Raw genomic sequence first — 13,514 nt, 5'->3', positions numbered from 1 at the left:
CATTCCTGGCTCCGAATACGTCAACATCCCTGCAGACAACATTAGCAGCTGCTGCGCATCTAGCAGAGGGACAATTTTTAAATAAGGAGCAAACATTGAACAATGCAAAATCTCTGATGTACCGAGCAGGAACTCGGAGACCAACAATTTCCAGGGCAGAAGGGCATAATAATAATAACGACAATAATAAATCTTAATTATCTCAGCAGACAGAATTTTATCCAGGTCTCTTAATTTTTTAACGAATATATTAGGTGAATTTATGATGTATTTAAGACAGAGTATAAGTAAGTATTGATCACCCGCCCAAGGAGTCCTACCGAATGTGTAAGATCTAGAAAGACCGAAGTGAACGTAGAAGTTCAAGGAGGTAGGCCTAGGCCCACTGGGGCTCTAGTGCCAAGGGGCGGATAAGTAAGTATTGCCGGTCACGGTAGCTGAGCGGTCTAAGGCATGTACTGTCTTCGCTTGCTTGGAAACCGGGATCATGGGTTCGAATCCCACTCAGGGCATGGATGTTTAGTTTGTGTGTGTGCGTTTTTCTGTGTCTGTGTACAGGTAGAGGCCTTGCGACGAGCTGATCACCCGCCCAAGGAGTCCTACCAAATGTGTAAGTTCTAGAAAAACCGAAGTGAACGGAGAAGTTCATGGAGGTAGGCCTAGGTCCACTGGGACTGTACTGCCAAGGGAAAAAATTAAGTATTAGCATAAAGTAACAAAAAGTTAAAGTTATCCCTACTACAGGTCGTGAAGGCCCATAGGTTTGTGAGACGGTGAGGCTCCAATATTTTCTCTAGACAATCGGTTCACAGATGCCGGTGAGATTGTCAGCCTTAAGCGCCGGCCGCCTTTTACCACCCAAGTAAGATACCTGGTACTAATTTCTGTTAGAGGCTGAGTCAACCCTAGGGCCACAATGTTGCTGGAAGTATTAGGTAAATTGAAAGATCTACCTCATCGGGACTCGAACCCGCGACCTTACAGCATAGAGTAGTAAAGAAACGTTATTTCTGATCGTCACGGTAGAATCATTAATGCTTCCACTTCGTATTTGGGAGCTTCACGAATCGAGTTTATTCCGGAACATCGATTATTCTCACTGTGATTTTTTTTTTGTGGATTTCTTCAGTGCTTCAGAAAAATTCTGCTGTGTCGTATCTTAATACTTTTAATGTCCAATTACTTTTAATCCTTTCCAGTTAATTCCTCGGAATCAACTTTCAGTGAGGTGTTATTAAGGTTTTGATTGAAATAAGGCTGTAAAAGCAGCCAAGAAGAAAATGAATGTAAATAAATAAATACTAGGTTATTGTAAAATTTAAGGTTTTCACGTCGGTGACTATGAAGAATGCCGTCTTCTTGGATGTGGGAGCCAACGTTTCGGAGGAAAGTATCGCCTCCATTTTCAGGGTATAAATATCCGCGAGCTAAGAACCAGCCTTTGCAGTGGCAGTGGCAGTCTTGCAGCCACCTGCTCACGTTGGTTCCTCGCTCGCGAATTTTTATACCCTGAAAATGGAGGCGCTACTTTCCTCCGAAACGTCAGTTTACACAATATCTACACGGTGCTACATCCCAGAAGACAGCATTCTTCAAATATTTTGTTGTGGTGGTTAAACGGACCAACTGACTGATCGACTGATTGTTTTGTAGATCATAGCATCATGTTGTGGTGTACTTGAGTTGTATTGGTTTCGTATTCTGGATGTTCACGGTTCGAGTTTGGAACCGAACACCGGCCAAAAGGACATAAAGTGTAGCAGAACTAAATGTGTAGTGCAGCTGTATAGAAAGCTGTGTTGCCGGAACCCAGTACAATTAAAAGGAATGATTAAATAGCGTACCAGTGCCTACGTAAATATTTTATTAGTTCATCTTGGACAACAATTTTTAAAATTTATTGTGTATGTGTTTACAAGTCAGTTATCTACGTTATCTGTACAAGACTCCTTGCACTCATTTTCGTTTTTATTCGTGTAAGCGAAAATCGAGTGAGCCTATTTCAAAACGCCTGCAACGGCAACCTGTCTCACGCATCTGCTGGAGAAGTTGCCGCACATTCACGGGGTTACGCTTACAGAAAAAGTGAAACCGCCGTAGTTCAACTTTATGCACACGCTGACATAAGCATGTACCAACACTCACATACAAACGAACAGCAGGACGTGTAATTGGTTGTTTAACGACTCTGTTTTAACTATAGGCATTATAATGGAGTCGAATATTTTGGGAAGGTATTTATGAATAATAGCTAGAGAAGGGTTTTAAAAAAGACAGCGGTGATTTTTATCAGAGAGACCTGCCAGATTTACCTGAAGTGTCTGGGAATAATCTATCTATTCATTCATCAGTAATCTGTCAGAAGACAGGTCCACAGTCTCTTCCAAAACAGTTCCTCCACTTAATGCGATCTCAAGCTATCTCCTGCAATTAAAATATCCTCTTCTGTCCCCAAGGTCATCCAGCATCTTCTTACGTCTTCTTCCTCGTCTTCTGGGCACTTCTATCCGCCCCCCGGTTTGTTTTGTCTCCAGAGGAAACAGTTCGCATACATGTTATCTCTGTTTTTGGAAAGAGACTATCCAGGAAAAGTGATAATGTGGTAGTTTTTCCATTTGCTTTCCACATCGCAGTACAACAGCCACTCTGGTCACGCCTGTTGCTATACGAACTTGAACCATCTCGAGCATCATTTGCTCTGTGCTTCAAGTCGCTGCTGATGACGCTGTTTCCGGCATCAGTTTTTGGTTTAGTAATCTATTATTAGTAGTATTATTATTGCATATTATAACTTATAGTTTCTGAGTAAAGTCAGAAATACAAATGTTTGAATATTTTTGTACATATTTATTTGTCCTGGAGAGTTAGCAGGTAAAAATAAATTCATATTTTATTATTTGATATTGACACTATCACACTTATTTTTTCTCTCGTATATATTTTATTATTTATTTGCATTGTTTTCTTTTTTCTTATTACCATAATGAGTTCCGTTACTGTTTAAAGTAGGACTAATAGCTTTACCACTGCGCTATCTCCGGCCATGGCCTCATAGCTGTTGCCTTTATACCTTTGTCTGAAATGTAATTCTTAGCATCTACGCTATGCTAATATTCTGCGCTAAGTTGTTTCCGTAATTGGCCTTGTAACTGTTGATTTGGTACATAAATGACAAATACACGTAAAGAGGTTGAATAATTTTAAGATACTTAGTGATCCAGTAGAGAATCTAAAGGCGTACCTCTGAATACAAATCTAGAGCGTTACCACTTCACGCCCTCCCAACGCCTGAAGAACTGCGTAAATTTAAACTCTCCAGCCTTGTGATTTAGGAAGATACAAAGGAAGAAAACCCGGAGTTTGTTGGTGGTCGGCAGGAGGTCCCGTACCTCTCACACCAGTAAGTGACTGCCTACGTGCAATCGCATAATGGCGAGTTACTGCTTTTGTCTCCCAGTAGAATATCGTCTGTTGTGAGTGGGCGTATTATCAGGGAAAGTGTTGCATGGTTGGAATTCCATGAAATGAAATTTATTGTGACGTGATATGACCATTTGCTGGGCAACGCTTCGGCAAACAGCTTTAAAGCTGGAATAACAACAAAAGTAGAAGTTAATTTGCTTAGGCAACGGCTCATTATTTTCCGCTTCGACGGATAACACATAATAACAAGGAACCATTTGAAATGGTGACCTATATTCGGGCCACATGGAACCGATAAAAAAATCGTAATTCAGTCGTAAGAGAGTTCAATGCGTGAGCAGTGCTTCTTTCGTCATTCGTCACAGCAGAAGAGAAGACACTCGTGGTCCAGTAAGGAATGGAGCGAGTCGCAGACTGTCACTGACTCTGAGCTGTTATGATTCATTGTAATGGTAAAGAAGTGCCAATAAATCCAATGGTCAAATCCAGAACCCATTATTATTAGTCACGCTAACACCTTACACGTGACATTATTAAGTAAACGCTACGCGAATGGAATTTAGGACGATTATAGAAACAGGATAGGTTGTTTGCAGATTTAGGTCTGCATTAGCGTGGATAATATTAAATATAATATTAGAAATATTAATAACAGCGGCGACAGTATAAACAGAGTATTTCCTCTTCCCATTGTGATTATAATTGATGTATTTCCTTTACATATATTTTTGTACGTGGCAAAATTTAATAAAAAGTAATATTTACCCCTCTTAGAAAAATCTGTGAGGATCCGGGAGAGCGCAGTTGGTATAGCGATTGGCTAGTGCTGGACAAAGGAGAGGTTGGAGTTCGAGTCCTGGTAGAATCAGGAACTTTCCCTTTTCCACGTCGTCCAGATCGGCTCTGGGGCCCATCCAACCTCCTACCCAATGGGTACCGCGGGCTCTTTCCCGGGGGTACAGCTGCCGGGGAGTGAAACTGATCAATCCTTGCAGCTATTCCCAACAAAAATATTGATCTATACATCCACTTCCCCATACGCCTTCATGGCATAGTGTTTAATTAATTAAGCGCAGGGAAAATTTTACGTTTCACCTTTTACCTAGAGCAATCTGCATTCCTAGGACACTGTCGAATATAATACATTCGTAAATTTATGCCATAAAACCGCCTAGAAGATTTTCTGCCTCCAGTTTGTTGGAAGGGTAAGTAAGTACTACACAAGTCTTATATGTTCTCATGTGCCACTTTTGCTGCGAGATTCACTTCTCTTGCCCTACTGGCACGCATTGGGCGTGTCTGATGCGTTAGGTGGGTGGGTGGTCTAGTCACTGCTTCCCGGACTAGCGCTTGTAGCAGGGAGTTTACTGCTGATTTTATTAATAATGTACACACACACATAGGGACTTACCACGTATTACCTTCATAGAACTGGTTGGTCTTTCAAGCGTAACAGATACACTCATGACAAAAAGTTTGTGATTAGCGCACGCTGTTTACGTCGCATTCAGCAGCAAATATTCGTACCATCAAGAGCGTGAAACATTTTCAAAATATTGACAAAAGGTTTTGGTCAATTTTTCAAAAGGGATAAACTGTCAGTGAGTTGCTACGCCCTTCATCTGCGTTCCCCTTAGAGCCTTAAACTTATTACCATTCTTCTTACCTCTTTAAGAACCTGGCGAACTTCTAAATCCTCATCATAGCGCCTTCTAGATCTGCTTTTGCTGTTTGTTCTGTAGGTTTCTAACATCATCCAACTCCTGGCCCCTTCATCTCAATTCTTTGTCGCATTTTGAGCCGTCGGGATAGGCAGACAGAATAATAGACTTCGATAGCCTAGTCGATATGTATGACTGTCAACTTGAGGCGTTCAGAGTCGCCCGCGACACAGTTAATTTGACACTTCAGCTTCGAGATCTCAGAGGATGTATCTGCTATCTTTATCGATATATTCTGCGACCCTTTCATCGAGAATTTTATGACCATGTTTACAAGTGGTAAACTTCTGTTACGTAATATCCTTTCGTCACTTCAGTTTTCTTTCTCCCTCCTATATCTCTCTTTCTGGTTAACTACCACTGGTCCTCGCCAGCACAGTCATTCTTTGTTCAGAGTCTCTAGGGACTCTTGATCATATTTTATACTGTCACGAATTTGGGAGTCGTGAAGCTCGACCGAGCTCTCTTTGACCTCGCGTGAGCGGTTTTATAGTGCTTAAAGCGATCTATATTCTTTGTTCTATTGCCTGGCAATCAGCGAATACATTAACGGAACAGTATTCAGCATCGTCATGATATAATTTCCTTTCTTGTCTAGAACATAACGTACTTATAAATAAGAATAGAGACATATTTTGTTCTTCCTGTGCACCAAATTTATGTGTCAGCCAAGAATTTAAATTCCTTTTAATTACAGTTCTATGACTTTCATTAGGCGTGAATATAGAATGCTTAAGCGAATGTGTACGTAGTTGCATAAGTTTCAAGTAAAACTTTTATACAGACATGTGATGTAAGAAACAAGCTCCTCAATTATTTCAACACAGTTTAATTAACAAGAACTGTAATTAGTAGGCGCAAAATTATGTGCTATGAACTGCCGATCACGCTAGCCGCGGGTCTAATTCATGAACTGTCTTCGCTCTCCCGAACGCTGAGGTCGTGGGTTTCGAATCCCACCTGTGGCATGAGTATCCGTCAGTGTTTATTCTGTACTTCTGTTGTTCATTGTATGCAGCTGCTTTATGACGGGCTGATCCCCCGTCCAAGGTGTCTTACCAACGGTATAATTGATCAAGAAACTGAGAGGGGCCAAGGTCCAACAAAGGGCTGTAAAGCCATAGATAGGTACTACGAGGGGCGTCCTCCCTTCATTCTGTCGTCATATCCTATAATTTATGCCAGGACATGATTATAGGACGATTCTGAATGACGCTCGGCCACGGAAAAGGAGTAAGAAAATTAGGATATTGCGTCATGTTGATGTTATTGTTGCATATGATTTAGGCGTCGTGATGTAAATTTGATGCTAGAGCTGTCGATTCGCCCGTTAATGCGATATTTCTAGGATAAGTCGAGATACGAGATCTCTTTGAAATCCTCTAGTCTGGGGCGCATCCCGTCTGCTTACCGCCCGCAGCTTGGCGCTTGTCGGTGAACTGTGAATGTGAGCTCCCAGCTGTGCTATACGTTCAGGCCTATGTGTGTACCAGTTCCTTGCTGCAGTACGATAACAGGGAGTTGTAAGGAAACTCAATACAATTTCTCTTGAGAAGCTGTTAGTCGCTCAGTTAGCCAAGAAATTCCTCGAAGGGTTCTATCTCCTTCCATAAAAACTGCCGCCTGCCTTCACGCTGGTTTCTTGCTCGGCTTATCCTTCTACCCTGATAAAGGAGGCGACTTGTACCTCCGAAAAGTCAGTTGAGTTTCAACGGGTTACACGGCGTTATATACCAGAAGGTATTAATAATTGTTATTACCACTGTGAGAACTTCAACTTTAGTATCATTTTATGTGTATTTACAACATCTTCCATGCGAATCACTTTTCATGCTTCTTGATTTGATCACTCGTATAATTTTAGTTGACCAGTACAAATTAAGAAACTCTTTATTATGCATTTTTCTTCCTCCTGCCTTTATCTCTTCTCTCTCTGTTAGAAATATTCTCTTCAGCTCTCTATTCTCATACACACTCATCCTGTGTTCTTCCGTCATGGTCAGAAGGCAATCAATATACATCGCATTCATATTATGTGTGACTATGCTGGACTCCATGCTTCTGGGATTCTTGTCAGATTTTAAGAGAATTGTATTTTTTATGTAAAGAGTAATCTTACAGAGCTAGTCACGGTAGCCGAGCGTTCTAAGGCATGAACTGTCTTCGCTCGCTCGGAAGCCAGGATCGTGGGTTCAAATCTCGCTCAGGGCGTGGACGTTCAGTATTTCTATGTGTTTGTGTGTTTTTCTGTGTTTGCATACAGGAAGAGATCTTGCGACGAGCTGATCACTCGTCCAGGGATTCCAACCAAATATCTGAGATCTAGTAAACCGAAGTGAAACTGAGAGTTTCATCGAGGTAGGCCAAGGCCCAAATTGGGGCTGCAGCGCCAAAAGTAGAACAAATCTTGCACAGCCGTGAAGGTAATTGTACATTACGGGTCGGCCCGACTCTAATAGAGGTGCGGCCGACTCTTTGGCTTGATTCCGTTCTCGCAAACGAACGGACATAATCGAAAATAAATATATATGTATTTGATTCCTCGATGAAAAGGAGCGAAAATTTATAGGTCAGACAAATGTAAACTGGTTTATTTAAATGACGTCAGTTTCATCTTTATATACTAAGAAACAGACTAATATCCAATATTCGGCCGCGCTATAGCTCAAACGGTTAGTGGCTGGTTTCCCACCGGGGCGATCTGTGTTCGATCCCGGGGTCTGGTCAAATGGGATTTGTGGTGGACAAAGTGGTGCTAGAGCATGTTTACCCTACAAATCTTCATTCCACCACGTTTTCCATTATCATAATCACCCGGGCAGGTACAGTAGGTCAATCAGTGGCCGACGCGCCTAGTGAACCCAATTGGACTCAAACCCAACTATGCGAAAGATATCCAGTGTTCAAGTAGACAACTTATCTCGTTTTCATCGTGTTAATCATAACATGGCGTCACATTTTCGTTAGAAGTTCAGAAGATCTCCACTGTGCGAGCCACTGTTGCACTCCTGCCCCAACTTCGTGCAGTATTTCTTCTTCACATTGATCCTTGATCTTTTATGAGAGCCGGAATGACTCAGTCTCTATAGCGACTGGCTAAGAGCTAGACTCCTGGGATTCGATTCCCTGCAGGGGCAAAATTTTTCTCTTCTCCACAGTGACCAGACCTGACTCTGGAACCCACCGAGCCTCTTATGCAATGGGTATTGGAGGCTCTTTCATCTAGGCATGAAGCTGACCACTCACCTCTATCTAATGCTTAGAAAAGAATAGTGGAGCTATACCTCCAGTCCCCCATACCCATACTTCATATGGTGTTTAATTAATTAAGCATAGAGAAAACTTTACCTTACTTTTCTTGTTCGTGTTTATAGAAAGACATCACAGAGTGATTCTAAATTATTGTCAGGGTTTCCGTGGTCTATAATTTTCAAAGAAGGACAAAATAAAACTGATTAAGGAATCAGAAAGCGTAACTCAAATGTCTCATTACTTGTACGCGATGGAAATAACACAGCGGAATATAGAATAAGACTTTTTAAATTACTCTTTTCTTATGTAAGCGGTTTTATTTTTTTTTTTCGGGTTTGAAATTTATAGGCCACGGAAAACCTGACAATAATTTAGAATCACGCTGTATGTCTGTCTATGTTCGTAATAGATTTTATATGCAGGTGGGGGCGTTGTGGACGTTGGCAGACAAGCACAATATTGGAAACCATACCGTCGCCCCGCACTGAGAGTGCATAACATGATATCAATGTGTGCAGTCACTATGCATTTTTAAAAAAAAAAATGTTACGGAAACACAGAGTGGTGATTTCCCTGTCAGGATTCCTTCTCATACATGAGATATGTTTGTTATGTATGACATGACCGCTTAGAGAGAGAGAGCATGGAGTACTGGCTACAAGAGAATACTACTATATTTGAAAGGACTCACGCGATAGCGTAGTGGTTGAGGCACTACGATACAAGCCGGAAGGTCGCGGGTTCAAGTCCTGACGAGGTAATTGGATTTTTTCAATTGACCTAATCCTTCCAGCCGCACTATGGCCCTGGGGTTGACTCAGCCTCTAACAGAAATGAGTACCAGGAATTAATTAAACAATTTTCCTGGGAGTAAAGCGCGGCCGGCACGTAAGTCTGACAACCTTACCGCCATCTTTGAGCCGATTGTCTAGATAATGTGGGACCCTCAACGTCTCACAACCCTATTGGCCTTCACGGCCTGGTACAGGGATAGCTTTACTTTTTTTTCTTTACTTTTTACTATGTTCGAATAAATTATAGTAACCAAAATTGTTTTATATTTTACTGCAGGGTAAAGATATTTCGTAAGAATATCCGGCATAATAATAAGAAAGAAATGTTAAATAATTTTACGAATGTGAATAAGAAACAATATGGAAAAATATCGCAATATGAATGCACACTTTAGAAAAATGTAAATGGGGGGGTGTACATTTAACAGAAAAGTGGTACCTGAATGTAGATCTGTCTGGCTCGTCTCAAATCTCTAGGGGTTCCATTCCATACACACGTTCCCTGTACAGTAATGAGAAAGAAGAACGACACAATGGATGAGAACCTTCAATTTACTCTAAAAGAACTATTTAGAAAAACACTTTATAACAATCTTACAAGGTTAATTTTCGATCAAATAATGGCGAATAAAATTGGTGGGTCATGTAGTACACATGTAGATGATAAGAAATACCGCATTAATTCGAATATAAGACGCACATTTTACATATTTTTTCGCTTTGAAAAATTGAGATGCGTCTTAAATTAGAGGATTGTGCACCTTTCTTTATTTTTTCTAAAACCCACATTCAAAAACTGGATGTATATTAAATTCTAGGACATCTTATTTTCGAAGTAATAAGGTAGGCATTGAATTTATTTTGAAATTTTAGACCGTTTGGAAAATTTTGACGTTGATACCAGGATAATATTAAAAAAAAAATGTTAAATCGCGAATGTATTTGTCAGTACTATGCTCAGTCCACCGATGAACTGGGCGTCTTGTAATTTCCCAAAAAATACCTGCATTTGTCATTGAAATAGACCTATCAGTGCAAAATGAGAGTAGCGAATAGGCTTGAAGCTAAAATGATAGTTAAGAACTGCAAGTCGGAATGAAGTGACGTGTGATATAATTTCACTCATCCTCTAACCTGACTGAAGTCGGCAGACAGGAATCAGCAGTTTCGTTGCAAGCAAATTCGAATTAGCATGTTAACAGAACATTCAGCAAATTGAAAATTACTTGTCAAAACATCATCTTGCGCAAGCTACGGGAATTGCAAGCTATGGGTGAAAATTACGGGATGATACACACCACCCTCTTTCCGTCCCAAAAAGCCACCAGTAAACAGTTTTTCACTCCTAAGATTCTGGCATGACTAGTCGCACTTCTACCATAATCCCAGTTTTTTTAGCTACTAGTGCTGCCGACTGAATGAGGTACACGAGGTCACAGTGGCCGTAGGGTCAAACCTTAGAGGTGTTCCACTGAGCCCCGTACCTGTTTAAGTGACTTAGTGAATACGGATGGAAGGACGGAGTGGTGACAAATGGTTTATGAAAAAAAGAAAGTGCAAGAATTTCCAAGAAAATATCATTTTGATAAAATTTGAAACAAGTACGTAACAAGAGTTATTTCTTCTGGGATATAACACCGTGTATTCTGTTGAAAGTCAACCGAAGTTTCGGAGGGACATATCGCCTCCATCTTCAGGGTCGAAGTATAAGCAAAGAAAGAATGTGGCATGAAACAGGGAGCAAGAAGAGCTGCAAGTTCATGACACGTGCCAGGTAATTATGGTAAGAAATAAAATTGAANACACCGTGTATTCTGTTGAAAGTCAACCGAAGTTTCGGAGGGACATGTCGCCTCCATCTTCAGGGTCGAAGAGAAAGCTAAGAAAGAATGTGGCATGAAACAGGGAGCAAGAAGAGCTGCAAGTTCATGACACGTGCCAGGTAATTATGGTAAGGAATAAAATTGAAACACGTGATAATAAATTGAGAGAAGAGGTCTATTTTTTTTTTTTTACTTTGGCGCTACAGCCCCAATTTGGACCTTGTCCTTACTCCATGAAACTCTCCGTTTCACTTCTGTTTACTACATCTTATACTCGGTAGGACTCGTTGGGCGGGTGATCAGCTCGTCGCAAGGCCTCTATCTGTATACAAACACAGAAAAACGCACACACACACACACACACAAAACATCCATGCCCTGAGTGGGATTCGAACCCACGATCCCGGCTTCCGAGCGAGAGAAGACCGTGCATGCCATCGACCGCTCAGCTACCGTGACCGACGTGTTCTTATACTAGGATTGAAATACGAGGCCAGCAACACACGGTATGTCACGCCCAGAGATACAGAGCAACAGTGTTGCAATGTTGTGAGGCCTTCATTGCCCCGAGCAAGATATCACATACTCAGCACTAGGTCACTGTGACTTGGTACTGCCGGGTCCTCTCTGCCTGCAGTCTTCTATGTAATATCCGAATATTAGACTTTGTCCTGAAAATTTTAAAAGCACTTTAAAATGTTCCTGAAATTAAATAACTACCGGTAGTAATTTATTTTCACACGTGGCATCTGTGAATTAAAGCGTTTTTACATACGTACAAGACAGACACTGGCTGATTTAAATATTGCAGCGTGCTTTTGCTACAGACCGATGATTAGTCACTTGTCTTCTTATCTAAATCATGCAGTACTATTCTGAAGCATGGAAGAAAATATTTGCTTAAAACAGGGGTTGTGAAATGAATGATATTTTTACAATATTGTCATCTGTGTTAGTGACTATAGTTTGGTGAATAGAATTATTGACCAATTACAGGTCGTACTACATATAATCATTACTCTACTGCTCATTTCCACACTACGAATCACTCTACATTATGTCTTCTTAGTCTACTTTCACTGGTCTTTACTTGGCAACCGCTCTCCATAATGGCTATTCCTCTGCCGTGTCTTCACTAGACGTTTCCTGGTAACGGATCTTAGCAATGACGATTCTTCAGCTCCTGTTGCTCGCTGCGTAACACTTCACAGCTGAACACTCAATTAACTTCTGTTGTCAAAGTTAAAGTTACTTTACAAGTGACAGTTTGCCGCCAATCAGTTCTTGTTCGCGTCCGGCCCCTTGAGGCCCACTAGCTCCTGTAGCGTCGATTGTCTTCAAGATAACTCCTCGGCACGGACCCCACGGAAAATACTTTCGTCTTTTGTGAAGAATGCGTGTTTACTGACTCGTTACCAAGCAATTGATATATGTGAACCACATAGAAAACGTCTCTTGCGACACTGGTTTTATTTTTGTGTGCGCGTGTTACGGGTTTTGCCTATAAATGGGTCTACATGTGAGAATAATACAGAATAATATGTCCTTAATTTGCACAGACAGAGAGAAATAACTATTGAAATAAAATAAATTAAAACTAAAGTGACAGTTTAATAAACCATTCCACTGCTTCTCGCAATAAAACCCATTGACTCCAGTTCTAAAAAGGAACATTACAATTACGCTAAATTACACGGATCTTATTTAACTGACCGAAGTTGGTTATTTAACGAAGCTGCCATATTGAGACTGTAAGCATCAGTGCTAGGGTAATTAGTGAAGGTGAAGAGGTTGGTAGAATTTAAATTTACGGGAGAGACTGAAGTAATCAAAGAAAACCTAACCCAGTGCCACTTTGTTCACCCCAATCCCAAATGACGTGATCTGGTATCAAACCTGGGCAAGTTTTGTGAGAAACCAGCGACTAGCCGCTGAGCTACAGCAGGGCCTTATTTTTTCTTGACGCACTTTTACAATTCTCTTTATTCGCATAATGAGTTGGGGGGGGGGAGTCCAGTTGGGTCCACTCGGCACGTCGGCCACTGATTGGCCTGTTGTACCTGCTCCGGGTGATTATGATGATGGAGAATTTGGTGGAATGAAGATTGACAGGGGAAACCGAAGTATTCGGAGAAAACCTGCCCCAGCGCCACTTTGCCCACCAAGAATCCCACTTGACCAGACCCTGGCTGGAACCCGGGACACCGCGGTAGGAAGCCAGTGACTAGGCGCTTGAGCTATGGCGCGACCTTTATCCTTATGGTTACGTAATTGCGTAAGTTGCTTTACTATTCGGTTTCCTCGACTACAGAATTATTCTCTGTATATATACATCACGGACTTTTATCGTATAAAGGGTAAAATTAAAGTTTTCCCTTACTTACTTACTTACATACTTATGGAGTTCAGCCCTTCTTGAGCAGTAACCAAATCTGCAGCTACTCAAGAATTTACCAGCATTTTACCCGAAGGTTCATTACCGTGTTCACAAGAGCCCCCAT

This window comes from Cryptotermes secundus, unplaced genomic scaffold, assembly GCF_002891405.2.
Source record: "Cryptotermes secundus unplaced genomic scaffold, Csec_1.0 scaffold97, whole genome shotgun sequence".
In the NCBI taxonomy this organism is placed as follows: Eukaryota; Metazoa; Arthropoda; class Insecta; order Blattodea; family Kalotermitidae; genus Cryptotermes; species Cryptotermes secundus.
This window is presented reverse-complemented; position numbering follows the sequence as displayed.